Raw genomic sequence first — 10,397 nt, forward strand, 5'->3', positions numbered from 1 at the left:
GTGTTCCCTAACATGTCTTGATATGATTCTAGTCTTTGCACTTGGTCAAACACTTCTGTTATCAAAACCACGACGATCCTTTTCCTTCAATCTTTCCATGATTTTCAAACTTTACTATCGATTCCCGGCGCCTCTCGCTCCAAGTTGATCTTGTCTAGTAGCTCATGGTGCCCTTTTTTTTGTTCAGCACCATTTTCAGTCCTGCTCAACAGTTGCTAAAGAAAGCACATTGCTCCTTTCTGTTACCACAAGAGGAAAACATATATTGCCAAAATTCAACTAGGAGCACTGCATGCAAACTGGAGAGTGTGTGTGTGTAGAGAGAGAGAGAGAGAGAGAGAGAGAGAGAGAGAGAGAGAGAGAGAGACTGTTGCTACAATAAAGAGCTTTCAACCAGCATACGGTACCTCTATCAAATGCCTGTATACGCCCATCCAAACAGTCTGTATATGTATAGTAGGTGCATGCGTAAATGATACTAATTGTAATTTTTTTGCCTGGGTCGTCTTCTGGTTCCAACCTGAACAACATTGTTACATTGTTAAGCCTGTTTTCATGTTTGTAAAAATTTGAGATATCTGTGAATTAGTAGTGGAATTCAAAGACGAGTATTCACAGCCTCACTACAGAACAGTCGACTGGCAGCTGACTTGCATTATGACATGACAAATTGTATGCATGCAGCAAATAATCTATTCTCGATGTTAGGTGCCCAGATTTGATCGGCTATTTATTTCAGAATATGTATACATTTCTTGAGTAGATTGAATTTCTGGTGCTCCGCAATAGACTCATGTATACATTTCTCAAAATTCTAGTATGTTTATGACTGCTTTTCTTGAGTAGATTGAATTCCTGGTGCTCCGCAATAGACTCATGTATACATTTTCTCAAACTGTTTATCTGAGTTGGTTTTTGGACCCCGAACAGGTGAGATGTCACTTGTTTGCATTGGTCAGGCGCACAAAACCTAGGTAACAATGTCCGCCTGCAATACCAAGTTCATCGGCGCAACCCTCAGCATCTACGGATCATTATGGCGAAAGTAAAACGCTAGTTACAGAATAACATCTCATATCGTCACAAAAACGTTGCGCCATCAACTCCTCTATCTAGCATCTTGGTTTCGGTAAGTTGCTTCATATCTGTCAGAAACTTCAATTTGAATTCCCAACACCTTCCATTTCTAGTCTTGGAACATCTCACATTCTCACTCATGTGGAAGTAGTTCATGTCACGTTTTGCAATCTCTTCATCAGCTAGGACGCAGGAGCCTTGCTACAATAACTACAATAGGATATATATAGGAATGCATGAGCCGAGGAAGCATGTGTTGGTGGAGAGTGTTTCCAGAGAGGACGAACAATACAACAGTCTAGGAGAGTGCGTAGTGCGAAGAGGTAGCAAACACAGGGGGACAATAAGGCTCTTCGGACAATCGCCCGGTATTCTCTTTTTGTATTCAATGTCCTATCAATGACTGTTACAGGAGTATTTATAGGTGGCTGTTCACCTACCAGCCCGCCAAATTACACTGTGAGGCCCTCCAACGGCTAGATTCTTAGAATATACCAGTAAACTTGCCATCACTAGTGGGCTATAGCTAGATTCCCACTCAGACTTGTTGTGGGTCCTCCTGCTAACATCGTCATCTCATCACGTATGCCTTCGGCTCCTTTGGTGAAGCCCTCGGTCCTCGACTTCCCTTGGTGTCACATCTTCCCGACGCTCGCCTCTTTGCCCCAGCAACGAAGACCTCGGGTGCCTGGGGTCTTCGCCAGCAGCGGCGAAGCACCTTAGATCTCTAGTCAATCGCCTCTGGCTCGTGCTTTTGCTTGTCTCCCTGCTTGAGGGACGAAGACCCTATTGTCACTACTACAGAACAGGCCTTTGTTCCAGACCATTTGTCCCGGCAGCCTTTGGGCCTGGGACAATAGGTGGCTTTTGTCCCGGGTCCAACGGCTAGCCGGGCCAGCGGGGGGGGGGGGGGGGGGGGGCAGGGGCCTTTTGTCCCGGTTGGTTGTCCCGGTTGGAGGCACCAACCGGGACAAAAGGGTGGCCTTTTATCCCGGTTGGTGTCTCCAACCGGGACAAAACTCCTTGGCCCCCTTATCCCCTTCCCTCCCCCCCGCCCGAGCCATTCAGCTCACTTGTTCTTGCTGTTCTTGGCTCGGGAGAGAGGAGTTCTTGCTCATTTCTTCACCACATTTGTGAAGATCTTTGATTCCCCGTCCATCCATCGGCGCTAAAGGTTTGGGGCTTGTTTTTCTCTTCTTTCTTGGCTTGTATAGCTCATTTCATGCTTTAGAAATAGAGAAAATGTGTAGCTAGCTCATTTCTTGGACATTTAGATTGCATATGTAGGTGTGATTTTCTTTTAGATTTAGATGAGTATGTGGATAGTAGAAATTTTTAGAATGAGTGTAGACACTTCATGTGATGTACTTGTATATATGACCATATTGTGGATAGTTAATTTTTGTATTCATGAATGAATTAATGAAATGAGTATATTAGAATTTTTTGTATTATGAATGGATTATTTTGACACTCTAGTGATGTATTTATTCAGGCTCACATTGAAACCATCTAGAAGCTAAAAAAATCTTTATTTCGAAACAAGTATATGTCGTTAATCTCCATCCAACGGTGATGACACTACCTTTCGGGGATACACGATGCCCTATAAGGACATCGCGAATCGATTGGTCGCATCACCAGCACTTCCGATTGATAAGAAGACAACATTTGTCGCAGTCAGCATGGCCGTTGTTGTACTGAGAGCATATCAACGAGCACGCTGCTTGTGCCAAGTGCAGTGCTAGTGCCTACGGAACTGAGGAGGTCATTGACTTTTGTGTTGACTTTATTGATGACCTTAAACCAATTGGAGTCCCTGAATCGCGATATGAGGGGAGACTAACTGGAAAGGGTACATTAGAAAAGAAATCTTATGTCTGCACAGATGATTTCTCATTCAAGAAAGCGCATTATACGCTTCTTCAACAATCATCCTTGGTTGACCCATATATCGAGGAACACAAGAAAATTCTACTCTCCAATTTCCCGGAAAAGTCTGAGGCATGGATTACACGTGAGCACATGAACACTTTCTACAGCTGGTTGCGGAAGCATCTAATGCATAACATGGATATAAGTGAACAACTGTTCTTATTGGCTAGGGGACCATCTTGGAATATCTTAACATACCAAGGGTACGAGATAAATGGAAACACATTTTATACGATATCCCAAGATAAAAAGAGTACCAACCAAAATAACGGTGTTCGTATGGATGCCACAGACAATAATAGAAAAAAGGACACATATTATGGCTACATTGAAGAGATATGGGAGCTGGATTACGGTCCTAATTTCAAGGTGCCTCTATTTTGTTGCCAATGGGTTAAGCTATCTGGAGGAGGGGTAACAAAAGATGAGTATGTGATGACAATAGTTGATCTCAACAATCTTGGGTATAGAGACGGGTCATTTGTCCTAACCCAGGATGTCGCTCAGGTTTTCTACATTAAGGACATGTCCAGTAAGCCAAAGAAGGGAATGAACAAGCAAAAGGATGAGCCTAAGTGACACATAATTCTATCAGGAAAGAGAAACATCGTTGGAGTGGAGGACAAGAGAGACTTGTCAGAAGAATATAATAATTTTGTTGCCATTCCACCTTTCGAAGTAAATGCTGATCCATGCATCCTGCTAGCCAATAATGATGCTCCATACTTGCACCATGATCATAATCAAGGGACATTTGTGAAGAGAAAGTCTGTTACCGCTAATCCTTCATGTACTTGAATCATTTTATATTATTGTATAAAAACATAATCGCAATTTGAATACTTTTATTATATATGTACTGTACAATTATACTTTATGTGTTATATATATCATTTTTTATATTTTTCACTTAATTACCAGACTCAATTATAATTTTTATTCAATAATGGATTACTCAACTAATTTTATTTATTTCATGAAATTACATTCACATTAACACACTATACTCTCTCACTATCACACACAATCTCACTAACACACACACACTATCTCTCAAACTCACACACTACTCATTAATATCATGAAATTGCTTAATTTTATGTAAAATTCACTTTTTAAACATTAATATTGTGATAGAATCCACTTTCTGTCGAAAAGCAACAGTTTGAAAAAATTTGTTCACCTAATATATTTTTGCATGGTCAAAATAACAAATATGATTTCAAAAAAGTTAGATATTTCGTTGACCCAATCACTTGAATGAAAATTAATTATTTTTGTTGTGTGTATCAAGTTTATATAGAGATAAGAAATTTTATTCCAAAATTTTTAGAATCATAATTTTATTAACTGAATTAACAAATGAAAGCCTATTTTAAAAGAGAAGTAAAAAGAAACAAAAACAAACATAAGATTTGGCGGGAATGAGGGAAAACGGGCCCCTTTTGTCCCAGGTGGTAGATCCACTCGGGACTAAAGGTGGGCCGCGGGCTGGGAATTTTCCCGGCCCGCCCAAAAACACCTTTTGTCTTGGGTGGAGCCACGACCCGGTACAAAAGGCCCTTTTGTCTCGGGTGGTGGATTCACCCGGGACAAAAGGCCCTCCTTTTGTCCCGGGTGAAGCCACGACCCAGGACAAAATGGGGGCCCCTATATATGTCCCTTCTTCCTCCGCCTTCCTCCAACACTTGGGCATTCCTAATCTGCGCCGCGCTGCCGTCGTCTCCCATCGCGCCTCCTGCTCCGCCGCCGTCCCCGAGCGCCGCCTGAGCTCCGCCGCCTCCACGCCCCGGCCGCCTTGGACGACGACCCCGCCAGGCCGCTCACCGGTGCGCCGCCGTCCCCGGCCCTGTGCCACCTCGTCTTCGCCGCCCCGGCCTCCACTCCGCACGCGTCCTTGTCTTCGCCGCCCCCGGCGGCCTCCACTGCACGCCGCCGCGCCGCCACCCTCTCCGCTACGCGCCACCGCGCCGCCAGCTCCCCGCCTCGTCGTCCAGGGCCGCCGCCCTAGGTTTCCCTGCCCTGTGTGAGTGTGGCTGCCGGCACTTTCTTTTTTATTTTTATGTTTATGTAATTCTGTTTTATATTAACTAGAATTCAATTATGCATATAGATATTTTTATAATTATATTATGGATATAGTGTTTTATTTATTATATATTAAGTATAATTGATTTGTAGAGACATTATTAGAATGCAATTATGGATATAGTGTTTTCTTTATTTATAGATATATAGTGAGAATTAGAGAGAATTTATAGAGAAATAGAGAAGGAAATAGAGAATTAGAGAGAATTTCTTTTATGATGTATTTATTATTTAATTATGTCATTCAAAGACTTTAATTATCATATATTCATTATTTAATTATGTCATTCAAAGACTTTAATTTATCATATATTTATTATTTAATTATGTCATTCGAAGCCTTTAAATTATCATGTATTTATTATTTAATTATATCATTCGAAGCCTTTAATTTATCATGTATTTATTTTTTAATTATGTCATTTATATTACTTCTCGAGCTCGCAAACTCGCGCTAACACACAATCATTTCTGATAGTTTCCGATAGTTTCCGATCGTTACCGATCCCGATCGAATCGTTTCCGATAGTTTCCGATCGTTACCGATACCGACCGAATTGTTTCCGATAGTTTCCGATCGTTACCGATACCGACCGAATCATTTCCAATAGTTTCCGATCGTTACCGATATCGACCGAATTGTTACCGATCTAAATATGTGGATTATTTAGAGAATTTTTTAAGGGTTTTATTTGTATTCATATTTTAGTTACGATGGACCCGCGACACACAGACGCGGAAGACAAACAGTTTCTGTTGAATATGTTTGGCGAAGGTCAAGGAGATGTCCCTGAACGAGCTGATGATGGCAGCAATACCGACATATATTTGAATATGTCCGGTGATGGAATTGAGACACCATCTTTTCAGGATGACGCTGCTGCTGAACAAAGTGCTAATGTACATATCACAACTATACTTATTTGTAGTGACAATCATATTTTCATCTGAATCTATATGAATACTATGAATATTTTTTGAGTAAAATGCACTGGGAGTCCTTAAACTAGTTGACCTGTTCTGTTTAGGTCCATAAACTTCGAAAATGCATTTTTAGGTCCACAATCTATTCAAGTGTGTCACTTGAGGTCCAAAACGCCTCTAACCAGTGTTGACTGTCTATGTGGACCGCCACGTCCAATCCAACGTGGCCGTTGGACGCCCCGCGTGCTCCGCTGGCTCGCCCTCATCTCCCATTCATGCTCCGACTCGCCGGCCGGATCCGCGCGCGGCGGGGTGGGCGGCCGGCGCGGCGGCAGCGGGCAGGTGGCGCGATGAGCGGCCGGCATGGAGCTGCGGGCGGGGGAAGCCTGCGCGGAGGCGGAGGAGCGACACGGTGCGGCGCGGCGCGGAGGCGGCAGAGCAGGGGCGGCCGGAGGAGCGCGCGACGATGTTGGAGGGCTCGAGCTCCGCCGCTCCCTCTCCTCTGTGCGCCAGCGAGGGCTCGAGCTCCGGGTGTCCCGCGCCATGGCTGAGCTCGCCCGAGCCGGCCGACATCTCCCACGCCCCAGCAAAGGTGGCCGCACCGATAGAGCACAGGTGGTCGCGGAGGAGCAGGGCCCCACCCCCGACGGCGCCATCCCCTGCTCCCTTCGCTGCGCGCGCCGCGGGCCTGCACTGCCCGCATCGTCGGGGCAATGGTCGAGCTCTAGCCCAGGCGTGGAGTCCTCGTCGGGCGGCAGCTTCCTCCCCCTTTTCCCTCTCCCTCATGCGCAGCCGTGGCGTCGCGCCGAGTGGCGGCGGCGAGCTGCTGTGCGCAGGGCCATGGCGGCGAGCTGCTGTGTGCGGTGGCCATGGCGGCGACGGCCGGATCCGTGCAGGGCCATGGTGGTGGTGGCCGGCTCCTGCATCGCCGGCGAGGCACACACAGTGGCCAACAGCCACGTTGGATCAGACATGGCGGTCCACGTAGGCGGTCAACACTGGTCAGAGGCGTTTTGGACCTCAAGTGATACACTTGAATAGATCGTGGACCTAAAAATGCATTTTCGAAGTTCATGGACCTAAACAGAACATATCAACTAGTTTAAGGACCCCAGTGCATTTTACTCATATTTTTTTATAGCCGTCTGGATCATCGTCGCAGCAGAAAAAGACGAAGTGAAGCCCAACAAAAAAACTGGAAGGGCGGTTCATTATAACGGAAGTTGGTCCAGATGGCGAACCGATCGCTCTAAAAGCTGCCGCCAAAAAATTCATAAGACAATCCGGATGTATTGTCAGGGACCACATCCCGATCAGCTTCAGGCTCTGGAAAGCTTCCAATCTAAGCGAGGAACGGGATGCGGTACCCGAAAGAGAAAAAAATGGTGCTGGCGGGAGCTTAAGAAAAAATTCACGGTTCCAGCTGAATCCGAAGAGATATGCAAGCGCTGGACCCTGAGTAAGATGGCCGAACAACTGCAATCATTCAAGAAAATTTTGACGAAGAAATATATCAAGACCGCGACCACACCCGTATTTACCGGTGAGCTCGAAAAGCTCAGGGGTCACTGGGATGCATTTGTGGAATACAAGTCTTCAGAGCTTGGTCTTCAGAAGGTGCAGAAGGCCAAAGACAACGCCTCGAAGAAAGTGTACCATCACACTCTAGGCCAAGGAGGCTACAAGCTTGCAATACCCAAATGGGAGAAAATGGAGCAGGATCTGCTTGACAGAGGCATCCAACCTGCGACCATGAACTGGCCTGAATGGTCAAGGACCTAGTTTTATGGTCACGGGGGAAGCTTGGACCCATTGACTGGTGACTGCATCTATGGGCCAAACATCCAGCGAGCAGCCCAGAGACTGCAGGAGGCCATACAAGCAGCGGCCGAAGGAACATTCCAGCCGGATAGAGAGAGGGACGAGTTGACTTACGCCCTTGGGAATCCAGAGCATCCGGGCCGCACAAGAGACAAAGGCGTGGTTCCGTAGAAGTATGGGTTCAGGGATTACATTGAATCATATAGAAGCCGGCAAAGAAGAAAGAATGATGAGCGGGAGCACTTGCGAAGGATAGAGGAACAGCTCATGTCACACGATCAAAGACTGGAGGAAGAGGTTCAACACCAAGTGGCCATAGCAATGAGCCAGCAATAGCAAGCGCAAACGGTGCCTCCAGAGCCTAATGTCGCAGCCGATCATCTGTCTCAGTGGAAAAGCAGATGCGCTTCCACAGACGTCGCCGTTGTCGAGCCAACGGGGATCCAAGCCTAATTGCAGTGAACACTGGGTCCTAATTGTCATAATTCCCGAGAAGAGCCTATTCGTGGTTATGGACTCATTAAGGAGAAATCCAGAACAATACGAAAATATTCTTAACATGATGAAAAAGTAATTCTACCACTACTCCGTCGATGACCGATAATTTGAATCACTTTGTTACTTGACTATAATTGTTCTAATCATGCACAGGATTTGGAAACAATTCGCTAAAAATCATTCAGGCAAATTTGACAAGGAATTGAAGATCGAGACAGATTTTGCAGTACGCACTTGGATGATTCGTTGCACGATTCATTAGTTTTATTATATATTCATGTAAATACCTGATAATTTCTTCTCTCTTAAAGTGTATGAGGCAGAAACAAGGCACTAATTTATGCGCATACTATGTATGCGAGAACATTCATGGTCTGGTAGGTCCTCCAAGGGCTTGGACAGATTGGGAGGAGGAAGTAAGTAAAAAACTTGTTAATATTTGAACTCGTATTTTAATTAGTCGAAATTAATTATCCCATTTTCCATAGGTCGAGGAGATTCGCGATAAACTCATACCGAGGAAAAGATTATGGGGATTTAAGAACAATTGTCCGGATTTATTGTTGAGCAAGTCCTCGATCCAAAAGGCAAATTCTACTATGATGGACTATCTAATATTGACAATCGCAGCAAATATGATAATATACACGTATATATGTAATTAAGAACGAATATACCTATGTAAATATATATGTGTGTATGTATTAAATTTCTATTTATGAGTATGTATGTATTATATATATAAGAACTCCAATAATATATATGTATATATATATTTATATAATATTGGTCCTAGACATTTTCATATGTAAAGGAATTCACATGTATAGATATGTGTATACATATATATATATAAGTGAATTAATTCATATATGAAAACTATCTAGAACAAATATTATATAAGTAAATATATATATATATGTATATATATTAGTGGAGATCATACACACTGAATTCCAATACATAAGTTTAATTGAAATGCAAAAGTATAATTGAAATAGAAAAAGAATTGAGAAAAGGAAAACAGGAAAAAAAGGGACAAAAGAAATAGAAAAAGAATTGAGAAAAGGAAAACAGAAAAAAAAGTTACCTTTTGTCCCGGTTGGTAACACCAACCGGGACAAAAGGGTGCACCAACCACGTGGCGCTGGCAGCACCTTTTGTCCCGGTTGCCAGACCCGGAACAAAAGGACCCCCTTTTGTCCCGGCCTGGCGTTCCCGGTTGGGAAACCGGGACAACAAGAATTTTCTAACCGGAACAAATTAGCGTTTGTGTAGTAGTGGTCAAAGATCTTGTCCCACCTTGACTCGCCCCGCGCACTCGATACGGGGCCTTCGGCGCAGGGGGCGAAGGGTGGCATCCCCAACAGCATGCTATCTATCCTTCTGTACCTGGTGAAGTGACTGTGACACAGAAATCTGAGTCAGGCATGAATGATACGCCAACCATATTGACGAGCTATATACGCAGGGAGAACATTTTTGTAGTGGCAGGTGAGACTGTAACATAAAATCATGTACTTTTGTATCAGATAAAACATCCGTCGTCTGTTGAGCTAGTACAAATTAGACAGGAACAAAACAAAGCAACACCCATTGGAGGATTAACAACCAAAAGTTTTCAGTTTCCCAACATGCTCCAATCGAACTCCCCTCGCTTGCGCTTCTTCACGAATGCATTATCGCCAAAGGGGTCGCGATCAGATCCTCCAAGAAGTTGCACCAGTGGTCCATATTTTGCACCATGTCTTGCTTGAACATCGGTCTCCAAATTTGCGTGCATCTCCAGATTCTTCTGAACACCTGTTTGATATCCATCCAAAGCTGTGAACGAAAAAACAAATCATTCCTGGTTAGCCAGATACACCATAAGACTCCTGCAGAGATGGTGTTAATTAGCAAGATCAAATTTTTTACAATCAAGCCATCTACTAGCCACATCTGAAAAACAAGACACCAAGAGGCCATAAAAATATGAAAAGGAGCTCCACAAAACTTTAGCTACAGCACAGTCAAAGAAAAGATGGCAAATTGACTCTTCTTCTAAGCAGAAC

The sequence above is a fragment of the Panicum virgatum genome, chromosome 6K (genome assembly GCF_016808335.1).
Source record: "Panicum virgatum strain AP13 chromosome 6K, P.virgatum_v5, whole genome shotgun sequence".
NCBI classification, from domain to species: domain Eukaryota; kingdom Viridiplantae; phylum Streptophyta; class Magnoliopsida; order Poales; family Poaceae; genus Panicum; species Panicum virgatum.